This window comes from Tachyglossus aculeatus, chromosome 2 (assembly GCF_015852505.1).
Source record: "Tachyglossus aculeatus isolate mTacAcu1 chromosome 2, mTacAcu1.pri, whole genome shotgun sequence".
Lineage (NCBI taxonomy): Eukaryota > Metazoa > Chordata > Mammalia > Monotremata > Tachyglossidae > Tachyglossus > Tachyglossus aculeatus.
The window spans coordinates 40,591,115-40,618,889 of record NC_052067.1 but is presented as its reverse complement, the minus strand read 5'-3'; the positions used below and the strand labels follow the sequence as shown (position 1 = coordinate 40,618,889).

The following is a 27,775-nucleotide window of genomic DNA, read 5'->3' as shown; positions in this document are numbered from 1 at the left end:
CTGCCACATGTCTGCTGCTGTGTGACCTTGGGCAAGTCACTTAACTTCTCTGAGCCTCAGTTCCCTCATCTGTTAAATGGGGATTTAGATTGTGAGCCCCACGTGGGACACCTGACCACCTTGTATCCCCCCCAGCTTTTAGAACAGTGCTTTGCACATAGTAAGTGCTTAACAAATGTCATCATTACTATATGGGATAATCAGATTGGAGCCAGTCCTTGTCCTATACCGGGCTTCAGTCTGAAGGTGTTTGCGGGAGAGATGGAGAACAGTTATCTAATCATTATTTTACAGAAGAGGAAATCGAGGCTCAGGGAAGTTAAGTGTCTGGCCCAGTGTCACACAGCAGGAAGATAGCGGAGCTAGGATGAGAAGCTCTTTGGGGTTTTTGTCTTAGTCTGTTTGTTTTGCAGGGAGGATGGTATTTGTTAAGTATTTATTTTGTGACAAGCACTGTTCTAAGCTCTTGGAGAGATATTAATTAATTAGGCTACAGTCCCTGTTCCGCACGGGGCTCACTGTCTAAGTACAAGGCCACTCTATTTCTCAGTAAGGGTGAGAGCGCTTAGTACAGTACTCTGCACCCAGTAAGTGTTCAATAGCTATGATTGAATTAATGAATGAGGGAGTGAGGAGGAAAATGAAAAGGCTTGATGAAATCCACAGATCGCACCATCAGCTGCTAGATAATAGAGTTAGCCATAAACTGCCATTTTCACATAATATTTTACAGTTCTCACACATTCATGCTGGCTAGTTCTAAAAGCAAAGACTAATTTAGCATTTCAGATACTTAGCTGAGACTTCCCTAATGAACTTGGAGCTGTTAGCATTCTGCCATAAAGCCTCTAAGGAAAATCTTTATCTTCCAGGCCTATGGCATCAAACTATCAGAGCAACCATGGCTTGGTCCCAATAGTTTAGCATTCCTGAACAGTGTCGGGCCATCATCAGAAGTAGGAGGTTGGAAGTAAATTTCATGAATATAAATAACTCTAGGCTTAAATGGAATCATTTGTAAGTGTAATGCATACATGGGTAACCAAGGAAAGGTGGGTCTCTTCCTCTCTCTCACTTTCTCTGTACAAATGCACACTGGCTTGGAGCTACATTGAAGCTCGAAAAGCAAATCAAAACACTCACAGATTTTCTATGGATTAGTGACATTCCTTGGCGAACCCGAGTCCAGAAAACAATTTGGCATTGGATTCCATTGAGGTAAACCTACAGCATTTTCATTCACAACAGATACCCAAAGAAAATCATTTTCCATCTTTGCTCCTTCAGGTTGAACTCCCATCAACTAGGATTATGGACCATTCTTAGAATGATTCAAACCTTAACAGTAACTTCTGGCCTTTCCCACTCCCACATAATCTTTCATCTTCTCCTCGGTATCTTGCCTCCACCTCAATATCCCGAAGCCTGAATTATTGATCTTTCCCTTATACCTGCATTTTCCTATTCCTCAGTTTTGTCAATCTTTAAAGCACTCAGTCACCTTGCCCCCTCCTAACTCACTACGCTACTCTCCAACTATAATCCGGCCACACACTTCACTCCTTTAATGCTGACCTTCTTACTGTACTCAGTCTCATCTATTTCACGGCCAACCTCTTGCCCACCTCCTGCCTCTGGCCTGGAACACCCTCCCTTCTCATATCTGACAGACAATTACTCTCCCCAACTTCAAAGCCTTATTGAAGGCATATCTCCTCCAAGAGGCCTTCCCTGACTAAGCCCTCCTCTCCTTTTCTGCTATGCCCATCTGCATCACCCTGACTTGCTCCCTTTATTCATCCCCCCTCGCAGCCCCACAGCACTTACATACATCTCTGTAATGTATTTATTCACATTAATGTTTGTCTTCCTTCCTAAACTGTAAGCTCATTATGGGCAGGGAATATGTCCATTTATTGTTCACTTGTACTCTCCCAAGTGCTTAGTGCAGTGCTTTGCACACTGTATGCACTCAGTAAATACAACTGAGTCAGAGGTCATGGGTTATATTCATGAAATATAATAAAATCCCCACTCTGCCAATTGTCAGCTGTGTAACTTTGGGCAAGTCACGCAACTTCTCTGTGTCTCACAGTTCCTTCATCTGTAAAATGGGGATTAAGACTGTGAGCCCCCCGTGGGACAACCTGTTCACCTTGTAACCTCCCCAGCGCTTAGAACAGTGCTTTGCACATAGTAAGCACTTAAATAAATGCCATTATTATTATTATCAATCAATCAGTCGTTAGTGACTCCCCTGATAATATGTTAGGAAAATCCCATGTGCGCTCTGATACATTTTTCCAAGACTTCACCCCAATCCCTCTCACCTGTAACACCCTCCAGAACTGTGATTTTCCTGAAGGGGAATGACTAGATAAAACACATGTAAAGACCACCGACACTAAGAGACCACCTAGCCTTCTTGGTTAGGTACCAGGTGTTTGCATCAAGCATAATTGTGCCCATAATCTCATTTCTGGCAAATGAAAATGGGCCTGGAAATTGCAAATTCAATGGGTAATCTGATCATCCTTATCCTGAAGAGATCTTATTGAATTTTCCACCAATTATTCTAGGTGAATGCTACTTCTAAATTAAGGTTCCAGGAGTAGCTGCTTCCTAGGCAGGGTCTGGCAGGGGTTTTTGCAGCAGATGGCAATGGAGGCTCTTGTCACAAAGACTTTCAACCCGACCATCGATATTTTGAACATCACATTCCAGATGCTTTCAGTGTGCCCTTCTACAGCAGCCTCCGAAGTCTGCAGATTCATCCCAGTATTAAGAGAGCGGGTTATAAAAATTTAAGAAAACTGCCAATGCAGAGAGAAGGGAGGAGAAGAGAGACAGTGTGTGTCACAGAGAGAGAGAGAAAGGGAGGGTGGGGGAGAGAGAGAGAGAGAGAGAGAGAAAGAGAGGAGTGAGTATTGAGAAGCAACATGGCCCAGTGGAAAGAGAACAGGCCACGGAATACCAATGATGATGATGATGATGATGATGGAGTTAGAGGGCCTGGGTTCCAAACCCAGCTGTGCCACATATCTGCTGTGTGACCTCGGGCAAGGCACTTCACTTCTCTGGGCCTCAGTTACCTCATTTGTAAAGGAGGATTTGAACTGTGGGCCCGATGTGGGACATGAACTGCGTCCAACCTGATTATCTACCACAGAGCTTAGTACAGTGCCTGCCATGTAGTAAGTGCTTAACACATACCATTAAAAACATAATGACTATTATTATCATTATTAGCAAATCTGTGTGGGAGTCTGCATTTTTTGAAGAGTTTGCTCCCTGTGCAGGAATTCATGGGCTTGATAAAAACAATAATAATATTTGTGGCATTTGTTAAGCACTTGCTATGTGCCAGGCACTGTACTACGCACTGGGGTGGATACAAACAAATTGGGCTGGATATGGTCCATGTCCCACAGGGGGATCACAGTCTTATATTACCATTTTAGAGATAAGGAAACTCAGGTCCAGAGAAGTAAAGTGACTTGCCCAAGGTCACAAAGCAGACAAGTTGAGGAGCTGGGATTACAACGCAGATCCTTCTGATTCCCAAGCCAGTGCTCTATCCACTAAGCCTCATTGTTTCCCTGTAAATAAATCATTGCCTCTCAGCTTTGTAAAACTCCTTTTGCTACTTTGGCTTCCTGTCATTGGAAAAGAGAAAGTGACCTCTTGGCAACCAAGGAGGATGGAGGCAGTGAGTTTTCACAAAAACAGGAAATGGAATTGACTTTTTAGCTCTGGGTTGAATTGCGCTTTCGTCTCTTGTGCACCATAGCAGAAGTTTAATGCGACAAGCTCTAGTATCTCAGCATATAACGTTTCTCTCACTGCCTTGTTTCCTCCTCATTTCGTGAACATTTCAAAGCAATTCATGCATGCGCAGCCTCCAAGGAATCAATGGCATTTAATGAGCACCTACTGTGAGAAGACCAATGTACTAAGCAGTTGGGAGAGTACAATGCAACAGTAGTACCAGGTCCCTGTCCTCAAGGAGTTAACGGTTTAGAGGGGGTAACAGGCGTTCAAATAAATTTTATCTATGTACATAGCTTTGTGAGTCCAAATCACAGTGTCCAGCTCAATTAAGGTTTCAGTTTCAATTTGAGAAATTGCTTTTCCATCCCGTTCCAATTCTATTGTCAGCGTCATGAAGGGAGACAAAATCACTGGCGATTTCCATGGCAGAACCAACAAGACGTTGGCTGCAACTGGATCTCAGGTGAAGTTAGCGACTACCCAGGAATATAATCTAGCTGGAGCACAGGGTTGGGAGTCAGAAGACCTGGGTTCCAATCCCAGCTCCATTGTTTTCCTACGTGTGACCTTGGGTAAGTCATTTAACTTCCCTAAAATGTGCTCTGCACACAGTAAGCGCTCAATAAATATGATTGAATGAATGAATGAATGCACTTTCCACATCTGCAAATTGGGATTTAATTCCTGTTTTCCCTTCTAGGTACACAGGAAGCCCCAGGTGGGACAGGGACTGTGTCCGAATTGAATATCTTGCATCTACCCCAGCAATAAGGAGAGGGCTTGACAAAAATCACAAGTGTTATTACTAGTAGTACTACTGTTACCCTTCAATATTTTCTCACTGAAAATTAGTTCAAAAGCTTGAGAGCAATTATATCATATAGTTTATCTCAGATCTGTGACAGATAAAACATACTTTGGCCAGTGGCATATGACCACGCTGAAGAGGGCAAACTTAGGTAAGGGTTGTAATGTGAGCCTCACAGAAATCTTATAGAGGTACCCGTATGTAGGAATAAGAGAGCTTGCTTTCTTTGTGCATGTGTGTGCACATGCGTGCGTGAGCAGTGGGAGCCTTTTGATATGAAAATCATTCCCCCTGTTTCTGTATTCCTCAGGAATTACAGAAGGGAAAAAGTTGATAGAATATACAAGACAAGGGTTTAGCACAGTGGAAGCAACTTAGGCCCTGGGCCCCTTATCATTGCTGGCCGTAGGAAAGGGCAAACACTGAGTTTATGGGAAATGGTATTATTTCAAAAAAGATCGCTCTCAAGTTAAATGATCCTTTAAGGCAGTCAATCACCTTGCTCCCTCATACCTCACCTCGCTACTCTCCTACTACAACCCAGCCCAAACACTTCACTTCTCTAATGCCAATGTTCTCACGGTACATCCATCTCTCTCATCTATCTCGCCGCTGACCTCTTACCCACATCCTGCCTCTGGCCTGGAATGCCCTCCCTCTTATAATAATAATAATGACATTTGTTAAGTGCTTACTATGTGCAAAGCAATGTTCTCTCTTCATATCCAACACAGAATTACTCTCTCTGTCTTTAAAGACTTATTGAAGGTCCATCTCTTCCAAGAGGCTTTCCCTGACCAAACCCTCCTTTCCTCTTCTCCAACTGCTCCCTGCATCACCCTGACTTGCTCCATTTATTTATCCCCTCCCCACCACCCCCATAGCCCCATAGCACTTTGGTACATATTTGTAACTTTACTTATTTACATTAATGTCAGTCTTCCCCTGTAGACTGTACACTTGATGTGGGACGGGAATGTGTCTGTTTTATTGTTATAGCATACAGGGCTCTCCACACAGTAAGTGCTCAATAAACACGATTGACTGATTGGCTGATTGATCCAACTGATTTCCTGAGTTCATACCTAAGTCTCTGATAAATCTGAATCTTGAGATTTCAATAAGAATGAAAACTCAGGAAGCTAGACCATTTAATGCTTCTAAATAAACCCAGACAGGCATTTTGGATGTAAAGGTGTTATAAGCAGTCACACAGTTCAATTTAAATGGTGTTGAAATTAATAATAATTATAATTGTGATATTTAATAATAATAATAATAATGAGAGCATTTATTAAATGCTTACTATGTGCAAAGCACTGTTCTAAGCGCTGGGGAGGTTACAAGGTGATCAGGTTGTCCCATGGGGGGCTCACAGTCTTAATCTCCATTTTACAGATGAGGTAACTGAGGCCCAAAGTAGTTAAGTGACTTGCCCAAAGTCACACAGCTGGCAATTGGCGGAGTCGGGATTCCAACCCATGACCTCTGACTCCAAAGCCCGTGCTCTTTCCACTGAGTCATGCTGCTTCTGCTGCATGCTGGTATTTGTTAAGTTCTTACTAGGTGTTGAGCACTGTTCTAAGTGTTGAGGTAGATACAGGTTAAACAGGTCAGACACAGTGTCTGACCCATATTATTAAATCATAATGTACTCTGACAATGTTTAGTACAGGAATTTACACCCAAAGACAATAAATATCTCTTCTCCCTCCTATTGAGACAGTGAGTCCCATGTGGGACAAGGACTATATCCAATCTGATTAACTTCTATCTACTCCAGCACTTACAACACTGTTTGACATATAATAAGAGTTTTACAGACACCATGTTTAAAAAAAAATCAGTGGTTAAGTGTAGAAGTGATGGTGGCTGAACTGGATAAAAATCACAGGTGCACTGTCACGGTATTTATTAAATTGATCAATGGCTTTTGAGTGCTTACTGTGTGCAGAACACTGTACTAAGCACTTGGAAGAGTATGACAGAGTTAGTAAACACATTTTCTGCCCACAATGAGCTTACAGTCTAGAGGATGCTAAATAGGTACCCAGCCCTGGGCTCGATGCTGCAGTAGATAAAAAGTAATCACCTCAGGGTTCATCTGTAAACTATCAAAAGTTCGTGCCATTCTATTTTCAGTACAGTACACCAGAAACTCACAGACTCATTCAATTTAATGGGAGTTTAGCACTTAACACCCAAAACACGAACTGAGCACTGTTGCTTCAAAGTGTAAATAAAGTGAGGAATAGTAGAGCCTACAAAGCTTTATAAGAATGAACTCAGGTCACCTCTTCTCTGCCTGTGTCTTGCTGGAGAACCCAAGATAAACAGTTACCCCATTTGAATCTTAGAGGAAAATGATTCATGAAATTCTTACCATAAGGGTTCCTTGTCTTCCTTTTCTTCCTTCCCAATAGATTCATTGCTGTAGTACCCCACAAGTGTCCTCAAGAGTGCTGGTTTTGATCTATGCCAAGGAGAGTCATTGAGCTAGGTGATGCGGGCACAGCCCTGGTCCACGCAATTGCCAGATTCAAAGCAAGACTTTGTAGTTTCTGCCTCCTGGCATAACCCCAATTTTTTCCTGGTAGCTTTTTCAGGCTCTTTGATGATTTTGCTGAGAGATAGCATGTTTAGAGCTGGTGGAGGAGGTTTGGCAAGACAAGGAACCCTTATGGTAAGAATCTCATGCATCATTTTCTTCTAAGATCCAAACTGAGTGACTATTTACCTTGGGTTCTCCAGCAAGACACAGGCAGAGAAGAGGTGATCTGAGCTCATTCTTACAAAGCTCTGTAGACTCTACTATTCCTCACTTTATTTACACTTAGAAGCAAAAGTACTCAGTTGGTGGTTTTGGTATAATGTCCAGAGGTAGGAGCCACAGCAGCATGACCCAGGGGAAAGAGCACAGCCCTGGGAGTCAGAGGATCTGGGTGCTAATCTCACCTCAGCCTCGTGCTTGCTGTGTGACCAAGTCATTTCATTTCTCTGTGACTCAGTTTCCTAATCTGTAAAATGATGATTTAATCCCTGTTCTCCCTCCTACTTAGATGGTAAATCCCATTCATTCATTTCATTCATTCAATCGTATTTACTGAGTGCTTACTGTGTGCAGAGCACTGTACTAAGCGCTTGGGAAGTACAAGTTGGCAACATATAGAGACGGTCCCTACCCAAAAACAGGCTCGCCGTCTAGAAGGGGAAGACAAACAACAAAACAAAACAAGTAGACAGGTGTCAATACCATATGGCATGTCCCATGTGGCTGTCTGTATATGACCCGATGATCTTGCATTTACCCCAGTGCTTGGTAAGTCCTTAGCAAAAAAATTACTAGAATTATGACAGTGCTATCAGAAGCTCAATTTGGATCTGAACTCACTGTTGTCCAAACCAAACAGTAGGGAGTGGGTGAGACCATACAGAGAACCAGGGAAGCAGTGTTGTCTAGTGGAAAGAGCACAGACCTGGGAATCAGAAGGACCTGGGTTCTAACCCTGGCTCCACCGCTTGATGCTCTGTGACCTTGGGCAAGTCATTAACATCTCTGGGCCTCAGTTACCTCACCTCTAAAATGGGGATTAAGACTGTGAGCCCCACATGGGACATAGACTACGTACAGCCTGATTAGGTTGTATCTACCCCAGTGTTTAGTACAGTGCATGGCACATAGTAAGTGCTTAATAAATACCATTTAAAAAAAAAAAAAAAAAGAGGGGCTTATGGGTGAAGGGGGACCTTTGACGTTTAGCCTGAGATCGCCAAACTAAAAACTGCACCAGGCTACAATTTTGACTAAGGCTGAACCTGAACTATTTGGATAGCTGAATATATCCCAGAACACACAGGATGCCAAGCTCCTCCAATTGTCAGCTGTGTGACTTTGGGCAAGTCACTTAACTTCTCTGTGCCTCAGTTACCTCATCTGTAAAATGAGGATTAAAACTGTGAGCAACCCGTGGGGCCACCTGATCACCTTGTAACCTCCCCAGTGCTTAGAACAGTGCTTTGCACATAGTAAGCGCTTAATAAATGCCATTATTATTATTGTTATTATTATTTAATGCATGCTTACTGTGTGCAGAGCACTGTGTTGGGCATTTGGGAGAATGCAGTGCAGCAGAAATGGCAGACGCATTCCCTGCCCACATTAGAGACTCCCCAGCTAACTAACCCAGTGGCAGAAGAGAAACCTCTTTGGGATTTCTTAAATGCATGGGCTCTGCTGCTCAGCTCACAAATTGAACTCCACTTCAGTCATACATCTGAGGTTTGGAAACACATACTTTAATTAAAGTGAGCTATTTCAAGGACAATTAAAGGTGTGTCGCAGTGCTTCTATATTCATCCTTTAAGTGTTCATGGCATTACCCAAATAAAAATGAGGGTAGTTTCCTTTAAATTGCTCTAAGCCTCTAAAGGAACTGTTGGGTGTTTTGTTGTTGATTGTTTACCTTCTCTATGCTTTTCAGTTAAGCAGCAGGCAAATTTGCCACTTGTCTGCTTTTGTCCTGGATCGCCTGAAATTAAAGGTCTCTGTGCGATGAAGAGACAGAATTTTCATTAGGAAGCCATCGGGAGCAGGGACTGTGGGTGTTACATTATTGTGTTGTACTCTCCCAAGCGCTCAGTGCCCTGCAGACAGTAAGTACTTAAAAAATACTGACAAACCCAAAGCTTGAGAATTTTTTTTTACAGTATTTAAGTGCTTACTATGTGCCGGGCATGGAACTAAGTGCTGGCGCAGATACAAGCTAATCACAATGGACAAAGTCCATGTCCCACATGAGGCTCACAGTGTTAATCCTCATTTTATAGATGAGGTAACTGTGGCACAGTCAAGTGACTTGCCCCAGGTCACTCAGCGGACAAGTGGGGGAGCTGGGATTGGAACCCAAGTCTTTCTGACTCCCACAGCAGGGCTATAGGATATGCTTTTGGGAGATGATGGTGATTTTTCAGTGGCTGTTCCCTGGCCTGCCTCCTCCATCTTCCTGCTCCTCTTCCAAACTTCTGGTCCTTCCCAAGCCCCTGTCTTGGGTATGCTGGTGTAGCAATCTAAGCAGGAAGAGGCTGGGAAGGGAAACCTGAGAAGGGACCTCTTATCTCTTCACCTTGTGTTTCCTTCTGAAATCCCTCAGTAGTTTCCTCTGATTAATCTCCCATCTTCCCTCCCTTCCATGTCACCTACACACTCGAGTCTTTACCAGCTATGCATCTTTAGTAGTCACCCCACAGCCAGCTCCCACGGTCTTTAAGTACCTATCTTTAAACTTGTTTGCTTCCTCCTACCTACAATTTATTTCCTCTCCCTCTAGATCATAAGCTCCTTAAGGGCAGGGATCGCAGCTCTCAACTCTAAACTATTCTCCTGAGAACTCGGTTCAGTTCAAACCACTGATTGATTATTTAACTGCGATGGTTTCCCCCTCAGTCTCTTTCAATCCCAGGAATCAGACAAGTCCCTGGCTGTGAACAGAGGAAATCAGAGCCAGAAAAGGCAGCAACAGCCAATGTGCTCAGGGACGATTCTCTCTTGGAACAGAAAGAGCCCTGAGGAGGTGGGACTGGAAAGCAACAGCTTCTGAAAATCATTTGACTGGTATCCCCCAGGCTGTATGCTCATTATGGGCAGGGAACATGACTACTAATTCTGTTGTATCATACTCTCCCTAGCGCTTAGTACAGTCCTCTGCACATCATAAGCACTCAATAAATATCACTGATTGATTACTGAACAGGAGCAATGGAGCAGCTTTGTGTTCTCTTAAGGAGTTCAAGGGTGGTTGGGGGAATTGATGCTGGATTGCCCAGATAGGCTGACTTCGCTGAACCAATTACCAAAACACTCAATTTAACACTTCACTTGGGTGGTTTTCCCACCTTGAGGCTTTCAGTAGGCACCAGTAACCAATTATTGAGGAGTATTAATGATAATTATGGTACTTATTAAGCGATTACTATGTGCCAACCACTGTCCTGAGCACTGAGGTAGATACAAGTTGATCAGGTTGGAAATAGTCCCTGTCCCACATGAGGCTCACAGTCCAAATAGGAGGGAATAGGATTTAACCCCCATTTTACAGATGAGGCAACTGAAGCACAGAGAAGTTAAGTGACTTGCCTGAGGTCACACAGCAGGCACATGGCAAAGTCGGGATTGGAACCCAAGTCCTCTGAATCCCAGACTTATGATCTTTCCACTGGGCTACACTGCTTCTTAGCATTCTCTCTCTCTCTCTCTCTCTCATTTCTGTTTTTTCCCAATGCCTTACATGTCTGTCTTCACTGTTTCCATGCCTGCCCCATTTATTTTTAGGCTATAATCCCCTTGTCAGATAGGAACCCTAACTAATTTTATTATCAATATTATTGTAATTATATATTATATAACTGTACATTATAAAACAATGTATAATATATGATTATAAAACAATTATGGTAATTCTCGTTATAACAATAAAAATAATAGTGGCAATTGTTAAGCATCTGCTTGTTAAACCAAGCACTGGGGTAGATCCAAGCTAATCAGATTGTTCACGGTCCCTGTCACTGATAATAATAATGCCATTTGTTAAACACTTACTATGTTTCAAGCAAGCACTGTACTAAGCACTTAAGAAGATACAATCAAGTCAGATAAGACATAGTCCTAGCCCACATGGAGATCACAGTCTAAGTGGGGAGGGAGCAGTGGTATTTAATCCCCATTTTACAGTTGAGGAAGCGGAGGCACAGAGAAGTTAAGTGACTTGCCCAAGGTCATATTGCAGACAAGTGGCAGGTCTAGGATTAGAACTCAGGTCTCGACTTCTAGTCCTTTGCTCTTTCCATTGGGATGCACTGTTTCTCATTCATGCACATTGTTCTAGTGCTTAGTACAGTGGCTGAGAAGCAGCCTCAGAAAGACCCGAGTTCTAATCCAAGCTGCACCTCTTGTCTGCTATGTGACCTTGGGCAATTCGCTTTACTTCTCAGTGCCTCGGTTCCCCCATCTGCAACGTAGGGATTAAGGTAGTGAGTCCTATGTGGGACAGGGACTGCTTCCAACCTCATTAGCTTGTATCTACCCCAGTGCTTACAACAGTGTCTGGTCCACTGTAAATGCTTAAAAAAATAGCATAATAAAAAATCTGAAGGAAGGCTGAGAGGGAAAGAGACTGAAGCCCTTTAAACTGTACCAGTAATGAGGTGTACTGGGGAAACGCTTCAATAGAACTAGGGCCGGGGACCCCCAGTGAAGGTTAAAGTTGGCATTTCTTCAACCAGCAGGAGGAATTTATCTCAGGTTATTAACAGGTTCAAACAAATGCCTTAAGAAAGGTTTGAAAATGGATTATGGGTCCATGAAGGGCTAGCACAGAGGAAAGCTAGGGAGAATAAAGGTTCATTGCCCCCTCCAGACAATGATGATGATGGTATTTGTTCAGCACCTACTATTTGTCAAGCACTGTTCTAAGAACTGGGGTAGATCCAAAGTAAATGGATTGGACACAGTCCCTGTCCCATATGGGACTTACAATCTTCATCCCAATTTAACAGATGAGGGAACTGAGGCCTAGAGAAGTGAAGTGACTTGCCCAGGGTCGCACAGCAGACAGGTGATGGAGGCAAGATTAGAACCCAGGTCCTTCTGAATCCCAGGTCCATGCTCTCTTCCCTAAGCAATGCTGCTTCCCATATTTCTTTGAAAGGGTTAGTTCAGCAACCTTGCACTGCTGAAGAGTCATCGACAGGCATGTTGACTGTTGTTTTTGAATCCAGTGCCAATTCTTGCTGGCAGGAATTGCATGGATTTCATGGCAGAGCTGCTGCCATGAAAGTCATGAATTTCATGGCAGTGCTGCTGCCATGAAAGAGGCTTTGCCTGAAACTGTCCACTGTCTTCCTTTTCTCTTCCCTAGTGAAGAGATGAGCCCGGAGGGGAACAGCTCCCTACAGGCATGGCTTTAATCAATCAATCAGTAGTATTTACTGCACACTTACAGGGCAGGGCAATGTTTATATTTGGGAGAGGTGCAGTAGAGTTAGAAGACACAATCCCCGCACTCAGGATCTTACAATCTAGCTGTTTGCTGTACAGAATATCCATGTTACCTGGAGCATGAGATGGGGGTCTCCTTGGAGACCACCTCTCTGGGGGCCTGAAGAAGGTTCCAGGACATGTAGAGGCATGTTGTCTTAGGCCATGTCGGGGAACACGGGAAGTCTCTATTATTTACAGGTTTAGACTCGGCCACTTCCTAACGCAACTATATTTTGAGGAAAGCTTCAGGGATGTACCAGGTTCATGGACAGCGACATGGAAAGGAAGCTTCAGAATAAGTGCATATATATATATAGTGAAGGACTGATCCTTTTATAAAAAGCTTCCTTGGACTCCACTGAAGAGCCTGTAAAATCATTGTGGGCAGGGAATGTGTATACCAACTCTGTTGTACTCTCCCAAGAGCTTAGTACAGTGCTCTGCACACAGTGAGCACCCAATAAAAGCACTGATAGACCCTGATTTTTGAGCACCCGAGGAAAATCCTATTAGTTGGATTTCTCTGGGGCTCTAGAGGGATCAGCTGACATGTAGGCTGGGAATGAAATACAAGACTCATTTCTACGTAGGGTGTCTGCCCCCTCTTTATCCTTTGGGACCACCCTATCTGTCACTGTGCTAGCTTTGGTTGAAGGGATAGCAGAGGCTAATTAATAACATTTTTGTAAATGACTCACTCCTTCCTCTGAGGACACTACAGTCTAGCATGGCTGACCCTCAGGAAAATCACATGCAAACAAAGCGACCATGAACGAGACAGACAAAACCAGAGTAGGCTGAAAGAATTATACCCTTTGACACGGGTTTTGCAGCGAGGTTGGAGGAGAGAGGTTGATTTCCCTTTCTAAAGATTAGAAAGGAAAAAGCAGCAGAGAGATTCAGACCCTCAAAACTATAAGTTTTGTTGTGGGCAGGGGATGTGTCTACTAACTCTGCTGTATTATACTCTCCCAAGCGTTTAGTACAGTGCTCTGCACAGAGCAAGCACTAAAAAAAACCCACTTGTTGATCGATTGATTGATTGAATGAAGAAAGGAAAAGTAAGTGTTTTTGGAGTCAGGGAGGGAGGGAGCTGTCTGATGAGAGCCTGCTCTATGCCACAGGTTTTCCCTCCCCTATCTCCACAATCTCCTACCAACATGGCCTAGTGGAAAGAGCACAGGCTGGAGAGCCAGAGAACCTGGGTTCTAATCCCAGCTCCACCACTTGACTGCCTGTGAACACCTTGGACAAGTTACTTAACTTCTCCGTGCCTCAGTTACCTCATCTGTAAAATGGGGATTCAACATCTCCCATCTCCTTAGAATGTGAGCCCCATGAGGGACAGGGACTGTGGCTGACCTGGTTAATCTCTCTCTACCCCAGTGCTTACTACAGTGCTTGACACCTAGTAAGTACTCAAATACCATAATTTCGAAAACAATTTTAATTCAAGGTGGCCCTTTCACACTTCCTCTCCACTGGGCTTCGGGCTGGGACATTTCACTGGGTGGGAGAGTGGAGAGAGGGAACGAATGTCCCCTACAGAAGGAGATGGGATTATAATAATGATGGTATTTGTTAGGCGCTTACTATGTGCCAGGCACTGTACTAAGTGCTGGGGTGGATACAAGCAAATCGAGTTAGACACAGTCCCTGTCCTATGTGGGGCTCCCAGTCTCAATCCCCATTTTACAGATGAGATAACTGAGGCACAGAGAAATGAAGTGACTTCCAGTGTCACACAGCAGGCAAGCGGTGGAGCCAGGATTACGGGGCTCACAGTCTCAATCCCCATTTTACAGATGAGATATCTGAGGCACAGAGAAGTGAAGTGACTTGCCAATGTCACACAGCAGAGAAGAGGTGGAGCCAGGATTACGAGACGCCATGTACATATTCAATGCTGTTCCAGCGGGTCCATCTACATTTTGGTCATTTGCTTTTGTGGTATTTGTTAGGTGTTTACTCTGTTCCAGGCACTGTACTAAGTACTGGGGTTAGATAGAAGCTAATCAGATTGGACACAGTCCCACCTGGGGCTCACAGTCTTGATCCCCATCATACAGATGAGGTAATCGAGGCACAGGGAAGTCAAGTGACTTGCTCAAGGTCACAGAGGAGACAGGTGGCCGAGCGGGCATTAGAACCTAGGTCCTTTGGACTCCCAAGCCCAGTTTCTAACCACCAGGCCAAGTTTCGCTCTAATCTCACCGGTCTTCGAGCATACAACTGTCAATTTATGCAGTAATGCAGGAATTAGGGTTCCCAAATGCTTAATGAGTTAAAGTCTGTCCCACATCCCTTTGTGGAAGCTGGGTTACGCTCAGCTTATTCTTGCTTTACAGATGAGGAAACTGAGGCCCAAAAAGGTTGAAATGAGGCCCCTGTGGGACAAGGACTGTGTCCAACTTGATTCACTTGAATCAACCCCAGTGCTTAGAACAGGGCTTGACACATCAATCAGTGGTATGTATTGAGCGTTCACTAGGTGTACAGCACTACAAAGGGCTTGGGAGAGTACAATACAAGAGAATAAACAGATACTTTCCCTGCCCATAACAGTCTGAAGGGACACAAAGACTCCTAGAAAGTGTTTAACAAACATTATAATGCTAATCAATCAATGGTATTTATTGAGTGCTTACTATGTGTAGAGCACTGTATAAAGGACTTAATGAGAATGATGGAATGGTTTGTCCATCATCCTTGGTACCAAGGCCCTACCTGCGTTCTAATCCCAGCTCTGCTGCTTGCCTGTTTCTGTGACCTTGGGCAAGATGTTTAACTTCATTGTGCCTCAGTTACCTCATCTGTGAAATGGGGATTAAAACTGTGAGACATGTATGGCCTATGTGGGACAGGGTCTGTGTCCAAACCAATTTGCTTGAATAATAATAATAATAATAATAATAATAATAATAATAATAATAATAATGATGGCATTTGTTAAGCACTTACTATGTACCAAGCACTGTTCTAAGCGCTGGGGAGGATACAAGGTGACCAGGTTGTCCCACGTGGGGCTCACAGTCTTAATCCCCATTTTACAGATGAGGTAACTGAGGCCCAGAGAAGTGAAGTAACTTGTCCAATGTCACACAGCTGACAAGTGGCGGAGCCGGGATTGGAACCCATGACATCTGACTCCCAAGCCGGGGCTCTTTCCACTGAGCCACGCTGCTTCTCTAATCCACCCCAGCGCTTAGTATGGTGCCTGACACATAATAAGCACTTAACAAATGCCACAAATATTATTATTATTTTTACTGTTATTGTTATCATTATGGTTATCATCACCTTGACCTTGGGGGCATGACAATCCACAATAAACTCCCTCTAGTCTGTAAACCCATTGTGGGCAGGGAATGTGTCTACCAATTCTGTTGTACTGCACTGTCCCAAGTGCTTAGCCCAGTGCTCGGCACCCAGTAAGCACTCAACAAATATGATTGATTGATCTCCCTGGTGCATTTGCCTAGGCCTTCTTACAATCAGAATGGCCCCATTTACCTGTGAAGCCTCAACTATTGTCAGTGAGCCAACCCGTCCATTCATAAGAAATCTGAGATTTATATCAGTTTTTTTTTTTTTTATCTCAAGGGGAAGACATAGGAAAGACTGGCTCAAGTCACTAATGGAAGATCATGTGTCCCCGGAAATTCAGGCGGTGATTCAAACCTCCCTGCTCCACAGTGGAAGCAGTAGTAATGGGAGTTTTTGAGCACCCACGATGTGCCATTGACTGTACTAAACACTTGGGAAAGCTTTGGGAAAGCTCAACGGATGTGCAAGTCACCCTGTCCACAAGAAACTTCCACCCTAATGGGGGAGACCGACACAAAGGTATCGCAAATGGAATGATCAGAATAAACAATTGACTACCCAACGGATTACACATATATACACAACTGCAAAGGAAAGGGATAAATAAGTCCTAGAGTTGATATGACTTGGGATGTTGAGAGGGAACTGGGGAAGGGTTTTAGGGTCTTCCAGGGGGAGAGCTGTGTTCTGCCCGATTTGGCAGGGTACAGCTAGGTGGTTAACTTGGGAGGAATGGAGTGAGCGGGGGAAGACAGCTGGTCCTGTGACATAGGGAAAGTCGAAGGAGAGACGAAGCTGGTCAGGCAGTTTTTGCTTGACGTACAGCATAATGGGAAGACAAAGGACGTTCTTCACAAGTGGAGATGTGTTCACGGACTGGAGGGGGAAAGGGATAGAACCAGGGAGACCAGCGAAGAAACAGATACAACTTTCTAAGCATGAGGCAACAAGAACTGTTTCATCATCCTCGTCATCATCCTAATGGTATTTAATAATTATGGTATTTTCATTCATTCATTCATTCAATCGTATTCCTCATCAATCGTATTTATTGAGCACTTACTGTGTGCAGAGCACTGTACTAAGCGTTTGGGAAGTACAAGTTGGCAACATATAGAGACGGTCCCTACCCAACAGTGGACTCACAGTCTAAACGGGGAAGACAGACAACAAAACAGAACATATCAACAAAATAAAATAAATAGAATAAATATGTACAAGTAAAATAAATAAAGAAATAGAGTAATAAATATGTACAAACATATATACATATATACAGGTGCGGTGGGGAGGGGAAGGAGGTAAGGCGGCGGGATGGGGAGGGGGAGATTTGTTAAGGGGTATTTGTTAAGTGTGAACTAAGTGCCAAGCACTGTTCTAAGCGCTGGGGTAGACACAAGGTAATCGGGTTGTCCCAAGTTGGGCTCACACTTTTAATCCCCATTTTGCAGATGAGGTAACTGAGGCACAGAGAAATTAAGTGACTTGCCCAAGGTCACAAAGCAGACAACTGGCGGACCCGGGTTTAGAACCCACGTTCTGACTCCCAAGCCCGGGCTGTTTCCACTAAGCCACGTTGCACTTAACTGTGTGCCAGGCACTGTTCTAAGCACTGGGTAGATAGAAGATAGTCAATCAATCAATCAATCGTATTTATGAACGCTTACTGTGTGCAGAGCACTGTACTAAGCGCTTGGGAAGTACAAGTTGGCAACATATAGAGATGGTCCCTACCCAACAGTGAGCTCACAGTCTAGAAGGGGGAGACAGAGAACAAAACCAAACATATTAACAAAATAAAATAAATAGAATAGATATGTACAAGTAAAATAAAATAAATAAATAAATAAAATAAAATAAAATAGTCGGTTTGGACACAGCCCGAGTCCCACATAGGGCTCACAGTCTTAATCCCCATCTTGCAGATGAGGGAGCTGAGGGACAGAGAAGTTAAATGGCTTGCCCAAGTTCACATAGCAGACCAGTGGAGGAGCAGGGACTAGAAGCCAGGACCTTCTGAGTCCAGGCCCGTGCTCTATCCAGTAGGCCATGCTGCTTCTCCATCCTATGCTGGATGAAATCCTGTCCCAACTTTCACTCCCTACCACATAAATACCCATCCAAGAAGGAAAGTGGGGTGCAGATTAAAGCCACATGGACCTAGGATCACAGCGTCAGTGACCTTTATCCTCTAGGAAGTGACCACTTCGGAAAATGAGATTTTAGGGAGTGGGGCTGAGGCGTCTAGCCCTGGCCCTGTCAAGAGTGATTTATGAACTTGGGCTTCTCATCAACAGATTTAGATACTTCGGTTTCCAATTTTAGAAGAGAAAGCCTGGAGCAGAAGGGTGGATGAAAAAGGAAAAGCGGATGGGGAGAGAAAAAGAAGACTGTCTTACGCTCTGTCAATTCCAAGCTCGAGACTCAATTCACGGCCTCGCGTCTGGACATATGGAAAGGAGACAAACCGTCTACAACACGCGCTGATGCAAGATGGATAGCATATTGATTGTCCCCTAATAAAACTGGAACGATTGGTCCTACTACAGAATCAAAAACAGTGAGCCCGGCCAGGGTGGCGTTTTTTGTGATGGCACCAAGGCTGGCATGACTGAAACGGGTCCTTGGGGAAGGGGGCGAAGAGGTGGCAGAGACCGTCACGGGGACACACTGCAGGGTGATGGGGGCTGGGAAGGTGAGGGGAAGAGGCCAATGCTCCGTATCCTTGGTGAAGTTCAGCAGAAGTAAAATTGTCAATTTGCGGGGAGGACTCAACACCAACACAGCCCAGGCTATTGAAACAGCCGGCCACTCAGCCACCTCGGCAGGAAGAGGAGACTCTTTTCTGGCAGTAAATGCAGTAGTGGATATACAAACCCGTTCTCACACATACACACACACTCACAAAGGCACACCCAAAGGGCATGGTGATTTTCATCGAGGAATTAACCCTGCCAGGGCTGCGTGAGCCAAAGCCAGGAAGGAAGGAGGATGGCCGCAGAGGCTGAGAGGAGTCAAGGGTGGGGATGGGTGTTGGGGGATCCTTGTCCCTCTGGGCTCCTCAGGCCTGACCCAGCGAAGACCCTATGGGGGAGAAATAGGGATGGGGTGTGGAGGGCTAGGGGAGACCAAACTCCAAACCAGAAGTCTTAGAGCAAGGGATTTTGCTGCCAAAACAGGGAGCTTTCGGGGCAGAACAGTGACATCCCAACTGTCCCCCTCTCCCCCCACCCACAAACACCTGAAGCATCACCTAAAGTCAGGGTCCCACTTGGGGGATGGGGAAGGGGCAGAAGGGATGTTGCAGCCCATAGGGGAGGGGGCTGCTCCAACCAGGAATGGACCACTTCTGGCTGTCTCGTCCCCTACTCCTGCAGAGACCCAGGCCCCAAACCCTGCCATCTCAGAAGCCCCATGCGACTGCAGCGTGTCTGCTCTTTTGCCCATCCATTTATTCCCCACCTCTCGGCCCTTCTGTCCATACCGGCCCGCGCTGGTCCCTCCGTCTGTCCCTTCTCCCTCGTCTCCCACAAAGGGACCAGCATCCTTCCCTAAACACCCCGGCAACAATGCTCCCAGCCCCTTCCCCTGTCTCCTCTCCATATATCCTGATCCAAAGCGCGGCCCCTGCCCTGCATCCAGACGTCCTCAGCCCCCTCCCCGCCCCTGCTAAGCGCTTAGTACAGTGCTCTGCACACACTAAGCGCTCAATAATGAATGAATAATGAATCCGACGCCCCCAGCCCCCTCCCCTGCCCTGGGACCCCACTCCCCTAGCCCTTCCCTGCCCTGTCTTGGCAGCCCAGGCCCCCCAGCCCCCTCCCCTGCCCTGAGACCCTCAGGCCACCACCTCCCACCCTGCCCCTGCCCTGCCCCCCCTCCTCATCTGCGCTGGCACCCCGGGCCCCCAACACCCTCCCCTGCCCCTGCCCTGGCACCCCAGAACCCCAGCCCCCTCTCCTGCCCCTATCCTGGCACCCCAGAGCCCCAGCCCCCCGACCCGCCCGCCCTGGCACCCCAGAGCCCCAGCCCCCTCCCCTGCCCCTGCCCTGGCACCCCAGAGCCCCAGCCCCCTCCCCTGCCCCTGTCCTGGCACCCCAGAGCCCCAGCCCCCCGACCCGCCCCTGCCCCTGTCCTGGCACCCCAGAGCCCCAGCCCCCGTCCCCTGCCCCTGTCCTGGCACCCCAGAGCCCCAGCCCCCTCCCCTGCCCCTGTCCTGGCACCCCAGAGCCCCAGCCCCGTCCCCTGCCCCTGTCCTGGCACCCCAGGGCCCCAGCCCCCCGACCTGACCCTGTCCTGGCACCCCAGAGCCCCAGCCCCCTCCCCTGCCCCTGTCCTGGCACCCCAGAGCCCCAGCCCCCACCCCTGCCCCTGTCCTGGCACCCCAGAGCCCCAGCCGCCCCCCCCGGCCCCTGCCCTGACACCCCAGAGCCCCAGCCCCCTCCCCTGCCCCGGCACCCCAGGGCCCCAGCCCTCTCCCCTGCCCTGACACCCCAGAGCCTCAGCCCCCTCCCCTGCCCCTGTCCTGGCACCCCAGAGCCCCAGCCCCCTCCCCGGCCCCTGCCCTGGCACCCCAGAGCCCCAGCCCCCTCTCTTGTCCCTGCCCTGGCACCCCAGAGCCCCAGCCCTCTCCCCTGCCCTGACACCCCAGAGCCCCAGCCCCCTCCCCGGCCCCTGCCCTGGCACCCCAGAGCCCCAGCCCCCTCCCCTGTCCCTGCCCTGGCACCCCAGAGCCCCATCCCCCTCTCCTGTCCCTGCCCTGGCACCCCAGAGCCCCAGCCCTCTCCCCTGCCCCTGCTCCGGGATCGCATGTGCCCCTCCCGTGCCCCTGCACTAGTACCCCAGGCCCCCAGCCCCCTCCCCTGCTCCTGCCCTGGCACCCCGGGCCCACCAGCCCCCGCCCCTACCTGCCCTGGCACCGCAGGTCCCCAGACTAGATCGTATGCCCCGAGCCCCCTCCCTTGCTGGGACCGCACGCCCCCAGCCCCTGCCCCGGCCCCCCAGGCTCCCAGACGCCACCCCTACTGATGGCACCCCAGGCCCCCAGCCCCGGCCCCTGCCCTGGCACCTCGGGTCCCCAAGCCCCTCCCCTGCCCCTGCCCTGGCCCCCGCGCTGGCACCCCAGGCCCCCAGCCCCGTCCCCTCCCCTGGCACCTTAGGTCCCCAACCCCGGGATCGCACTTCCCCAGCCCCTCCCCTGCCCTGGCACCGCAGCCCCTGCCATCCTGCCCCTGCCCTGGCACCTCTGGCCCCCAACCCCGGCACCCCAGAGCCCCTACCCCTTCCCTGGCATCCTAGGCCCCCAGCCCCGTCCCCTCCCCTGGCACCTCAGGTCCCCAACCCCGGGATCGCAGTTCCCCAGCCCCTGCCACCCCTGCCCTGGCACCGCAGCCCCTGCCACCCCTGCCCCGGCCCATCAGGCCCCCAGCCCCAGCCCTGGTGCCCCTTACTCACTCGGCAGACCGGAGGGGCTGCAGCAAGATGGGAGCTGGACAGCGCCTGGCTCAGCCGCCCGGTCCGGGGCCCGGGCCCGGCGGAGCGGGCAGCGCGTCCCCGGGACCGGCAGGGCGGGCACGGGGGGCACGGGGGGCACCGGGGGGGGGATGCCCGGGGGGCACGGGGGGCGTCTCGGCCCCCGGGGTCCGGCGTCTGGCAGCAGGGGGGGAGCCGTGGCTCCCTGCGGCCAAGCCGTGCCCGCCGTGTCCCTCGTGCCCCTCGTGCCGCGCCGCGCGGTGCCCGACACCTGGCTGGCAGCCGGCAGCCAATCAGCGCCGCCCGCCGACACCGGGCCGGCAACGGAGAGCCAATCAGCGCCGCCCGCAGACACCGGGCTGGCAACAGAGAGCCAATCAGCGCCTCCCGCCGACACCTGGCTGGCAACCGGCAGCCAATCAGCGCCTCCCGCCGACACCGGGCTGGCACCGGGCAGCCAATCAGCGCCGCCCGCCGGCACCGGGCTGGCAGCCGGCAGCCAATCAGCGCCGCCCGCCGCGGCCAGGGGGCGGGGCCGAGGCGCGGGAGCGCGCCGCCCGCCCTCGTGCCCCGCTCCCGAGGGGGGGAGTGACGTCACTCCCCGGGCGCGAGCCTGCGCGTGCACGCGCCCCCCCACCCCCCACCGGCGGACAGGAGGAAAGCTGCAACAGGGGGAAGGGGGGCGTCCCCTTGGGCGTTCAGTACAGTGCCCCCCGCCTGCGCCCAGCCAATCCCCTCTGGGCACCCCGCAACAGCCCTCGCTGGCCGGAGCCCGCTGCGGGAAAATGCGGGGTCGCAGCAAGAAAGTGCCCACCAGCCGGCAGGGATCCAGCCCTGGATCAAAGGGGAGGGGAATACAGGGCAGGGATGCAGCCCTGGATCAAAGGGGAGGGGAATACAGGGCAGGGATGCAGCCCCGGATCGCAGAGAAGGGGAATACAGGGCAAGGATGCAGCCCTGGATCAAAGTGGAGGGGAGTAAAGTGCAGGGATGCAGCCCTGGATCAAACTGGAAGGGACTGTTGGGTAGGGACTGTCTCTATATGTTGCCAACTTGTACTTCCCAAGCGCTTAGTACAGTGCTCTGCACACAGTAAGCGCTCAATAAATACGATTGATTGATTGATTGAGTAAAGTGCAGGGATGCAGCCCTGGATCACAGAGAGGGGGAATACAGGGCAAGGATGCAGCCCTGGATCGTAGGAGAGGGGAATACAGGGCAGGGATGCAGCCCTGGAACAAAGTGGAAGGGAGTAAAGTGCAAGGATGCAGCCCTGGATCGCAGAGAGGGGGAATGCAGGGCAAGGATGCAGCCCTGGATCGCAGGAGAGGGGAATACAGGACAGGATGCAGCCCTGGATCGCAGGAGAGGGGAATACAGGGCAAGAATGCAGCCCTGGATCGCAGGAGAGGGGACTACAGGACAGGGATGCAGCCCTGGATCGCAGGAGAGGGGAATACAGGGCAGGGATGCAGCCCTGGATCGCAGGAGAGGGGAATACAGGGCAGGGATGCAGCCCTGGATCGCAGGAGAGGGGAATACAGGGCAGGGATGCAGTCTTGGATCGCAGAAGAGGAAAGTAAAGTGCAGGGATGCAGCCCTGAATCATAAAGGAGGAGAATACAGGGCAGGGATGCAGCCCTGAATCATAAGGGAGGAGAATACAGGGCAGGGATGCAGCCCCGGATTGTAGGGAAGAGGGAATACAGAGCAGGAGTGCAGCCCTGGATCGCAGGAGATGAAAGTAAAGTGCAGGGACGCAGCCCTGGATCGCAGGGGAGGGGAATACAGGGCAGGGATGCAGCCTTGGATCGCAGGGGAGGGGAATACAGGACAGGGATGCAGCCCTTGAGCTCAGGAGCACCGTGCCTAGGAACTGTTTGAGGCGCACCGCAGCTTGGATCTGCTACCTGTCAAATGCAGCCCAAGATCACCAGTGCCCTCTGCCAGCTGAAGGAAGAAAAGGTGGCAGAGTTGGAGAGTGGGGCCCCGGCCCCCAAACTAAAGTTTCCCACATGAAACACCCATAAGGGGCTTCCTAGGAAACGGCTCTGGCGACCGTGGGGTCCTTTATTAATGCCACTTCCATAGTACTAATTAGGGTATTTGTTAAGCGCTTACTATGTGCCAAGCGCTGGAGTATCTACAAGGTACGGGTTGTCCCACGTGGGGTTCACAGTCTTAATCCCCATTTTCCAGATGAGGGAACTGAGGCGCAGAGAAGTGAAGTGACTTGCCCAAGGTCACACAGCAGACGAGTGACGGAGCTGGGATTAGAACCCACGTCTTCCGACTCCCGAGCCTGTGCTAATAATAATGATGATGGCATTTGTTAAGCGCTTACTATGAGCCAAGCACTGTTCTAAGCGCTGAGGTAGATACCAGGTAATCAGGTTGCCCCACGTGGGGCTCACAGTCTTAATCCCCATTTTACAGATGAGGGAACTGAGGCACAGAGAAGTGAAGTGACGTGTCCAAGGTCACACAGCAGACGAGTGGCAGAGCTGGGATTAGAACCCACGTCATCTGACTCCCAAGCCTTTGCTCTTTCCAGAAGCAATGCTGCTTCTTGATGCCAGTGCCCTATGCCTGGTGGAGGAAGACTTCTAGACTGTGAGCCCACTGTTGGGTAGGGACTGTCTTTATATGTTGCCAACTTGTACATCCCAAGCGCTTAGTACAGTGCTCTGCACACAGTAAGCGCTCAATAAATACGATTGAATGAATGAATGAATGAAGAAAAGGTGGCAGGGATCAAGAGTGGATTTCCCTCCCTCAGAATAAAGCTCCCCACCCCCTCTTAATGGGGATTCCTAAGAAACTGCTCTGGTGACCGTGGGATCAGTAGAAGAGATAGGGCTTGGAGGTTCTGGTCTAGGAAACATTAAAAGCCATTGCAGAGTCGAAGAGAAAAATCAGAAGGAGGCAGCAAATTTTTGGTACCCTGCGAGTCTGGTTTTCCTTGCCATGTCTATGCCAACTTTTCAGTGCCGAATGACAGGGTCCCAGCTTCTGTTGTCCTAAGAGAAATAGCTGCACCCAATAAATTACTTCCGAGAGATCGATACCAATTCCGAGCAAGGTGCCTGAAGAACAGAACTTTTAGGGCCTCGTTCTTCAATTCATGGGGACGTTAGTTAGGAGAGGGTGCACCAGGAAAGAAGTCTGCTACAGCCATCTCTGCAAAGGGATAATAATAATAATAATGGCATTTATTAAGCGCTTACTATGTGCAAAGCACTTTTCTAAGCGCTGGGGAGGTTACAAGGTGATCAGGTTGTCCCACGGGGGGCTCACAGTCTTAATCCCCATTTTACAGATGAGGTAACTGAGGCACAGAGAAGTTAAGTGACTTGCCCAAAGTCACACAGCTGGCAGTTGGCGGAGCCGGGATTTGAACCCATGACCTCTGACTCCAAAGCCTGTGCTCTTTCCATTGAGCCATGCTGGATGAAGTTGGAAATCGGATGGGTGATTGAAAATGACACGTGTCAGATTTGAAGGATTGACAGTCATAATTCTAGTCTGACCCAAAGGAAAAACAGATTTTCTGTACCTGTTTATTTTTTTTTAATGGTGCTTGTTAAGCGCTTAGTACGTGCCAGGGACTGCTAGGGTAAAGACAAACTAATCAGGTTAGACTACAGCCCATGTCCCAAGTTGGGTTTACAGTCTTAATCCCCATTTTAAAGCTCAGGGAACTGAGGCCTAGAGAAGTGAGGTGACTTAATGTAACACAGCAGACAAGTGGCAGAGCTGGGATTGGAACCCGGATCCTTCTGACTCCCAGCACCGTGCTCTATCCATTAGGCCGTGCTGCCTGCTAGGCATACTGGGATGCTGCAGTACACCAAACAACTCTAGCACCCTGAAAGAGTTAATACAGCTTGCAAAAACAGTCATTTACTCCCATGTGTAGCCTAGTTGCAGGGAGCCTCTGACACTCATTGCCTATTCATTTGCAGCTCCGTAGCCTAGAGAAAGGCAATGTAAATCATTATAACAGTATTTTGGGATGACTAACATTATAATGAATTTAACACATTTTTCCTCATGTCTCCCCACTCCTCAGAAACCTCCATTGGTTATCCATTCCTTCTGCATCAAGCAGAAACTCCTCACCACCGGCTTTAAGGCACTCAGACAGTTCTCTCTCCCCGATTAATTCTCAATCCTCCCCACTACGTCCCAGCTCGTACGCATCTCTCCTCTCAAGCCAGCCTACGCACTGTGCCTCGATCTCGTCTCTCTCGCCACGGACTTCTTGCTCAAACCCTCCCTGATGCCTGGTACTCCCTCCTCAATGGGCCTGGAGTCGGAAGGACCTGGGTTCTAATCCCAGCTCGGCAATTTATCTGCTTTGTGACCTTGGACAAGTCACTTAACTTCTCTGTGCCTCAGTGACCTCATCTTAAAATGGGGATAAAGACTGTGAGCCCCAAGTGGGCCACAACCTAATTAGAGTGCTTAGAGCAGTACTTGACACATAGTAAACGCTTAACAAATACCATTACTATTATTATTATTATTATTAAGCCACAGCACTCTCCATCTTCAAGGCCCTCCTGAAAGCATCTGTCCTCCAGGAGATCTTCCCTGATTTATCTCTCTCCCCAACCCTAGTTCCCTCCTTACTTTCATTTTAGTCAGCATTTCGTTGAGACTGTGAACCCACTGTTGGGTAGGGACCGTCTCTATATGTTGCCAACTTGTACTTCCCAAGCGCTTAGTACAGTGCTCTGCACACAGTAAGCGCTCAATAAATATGATTGAATGAATGATATCTAAGCATTTAGGTACTCACCTCCCCTCTCCCTCCTCCTCTCCATAGTACTTCTGTATGTTTCGTTGAAACTCTGTTCCTTTCCACTTCCAGTAATCTATTTTAGTCAGTATCTCCTGCCAGAATGTAAACTCCACAAAGGCAGGGATAATATCTAATAACTCTATTTCACCCTCTCAAATGCTTAGCACAGGGCTCTGCACAGAATAGGCAGTCATTAAATACTATTGTTTGATTGATTGACCCACTCATTTCTAATAATAATAACAACTGTGGTTTCTGTTAAGCATTTACTATGCGCCAAGCACTGTACTAAACACTGGGTTGGATATAAGATCAATCAATCAATCAATCGTATTTATTGAGCACTTACTGTGTGCAGAGCACTGTACTATGCGCCTGGGAGAGACAGTCCCTACCCAACAGTGGGCTCACAGTCTCCAGGTCTCACATGGGGCTCACAGTCTAAGTAGGAGGGAGAACAGGTATCGAATCCCCATTTTGCAGATGAGGGAACTGAGGCAGGTGAAGTGGTAGCAGGCAAGTGGCAGAACCAGGATTAGAACCCAGGTCCTTTGACTCCCAGGCTTCAGCTCTTTCCACTAGGCCATGCTGCTTTCTAGCTAGGTGTGTCCTAACACCGTGCCCTAAAGACACAAGCACTGAGCTATGAAGGTGACAACCAAATGAAAATCAAACCATTTCACTGGTGGGTTTTCTTATGTGGTTGGATGAATTCCAGTGAAATTAAGGCACTAAGCAATAATATTAATTATGGTATATATTCAATGCTTACTAAGTGCCAAGCACAACGTCAAGTGCTCAGGTTGATTAATAATAATACTAGTAATAATGATAATGGTATTTGTTAAGTTCTTACTTTGTGCTATGTACTATATTGTCTTAGGGTAGATATAAGATGATCTGGTTGGACACAGTCCATGTCCTACGTGAGGTTCACCGTCTAAGTACGAAGGAGGACAGCTATTTAATGTCCATTTTACAGAAGAGAAAACTGGGGCACAGAGAATTTAAGCCAAGTTCCCTCAGCAGACAAGCAGCGGAGCCGGATTAGAACCCAGATCCTCTGACTACAAAGCCTGTGCTCTATTAGGCCAGACTACCTCTTCAGGGTGGCCCAGTGAGGACAGTGAAGGGCAGAAGGTTGGGAGGACGCTCCTCTCCAAAAATTAAAGGTGGACATTTGGAGACAGAGCCGTAAAGAAGAGACAAGGACTATCCTCTCTCCGCCACCCCCGCCACACCCCAGTCAGTTTACCACCCTGCCTTTTCTTTAATGCTGCCATTATTACATGCTCTGTAGATCCACAGTATGGGAGAGGGAGTGGGGGAAAACGGAAAACGTTGTATGACAAAGAACCTTAGAGCACTGCACAGTAGCCCTAAGAGCCACTGGTATTACCAGCAAAGGACAAGTGAGGCACAGGAAGAGCTGAATGTTTAACTCAAGGTCAAGCAGAGACTCAATGAGGAATTTCAAACAGTAGCACAGAAAAGCAGACTAGAGAGGAAGCAAGAATGCTTTTTTTCTTTGCTGTTGGACACACACACAGGGTTA

The 27,775-nt window shown here is 48.5% G+C and overlaps 1 protein-coding gene across 2 annotated transcripts in view; it reads right to left on the bottom strand.

The window, feature by feature from the left end:
- LOC119922897 (myosin VIIA and Rab interacting protein) overlaps positions 1 to 21,478 on the bottom strand; it is a 229,545-nt gene extending 208,067 nt beyond the window's left edge. For both annotated transcript variants that reach the window (XM_038742511.1, XM_038742521.1), the window contains exon 1: positions 21,396 to 21,478. The gene's annotated coding sequence lies outside the window, so the exon portion shown is untranslated. The remainder of the gene's footprint in view (positions 1 to 21,395) is intronic.
- Between the last annotated feature and the right edge of the window lie 6,297 nt (positions 21,479 to 27,775).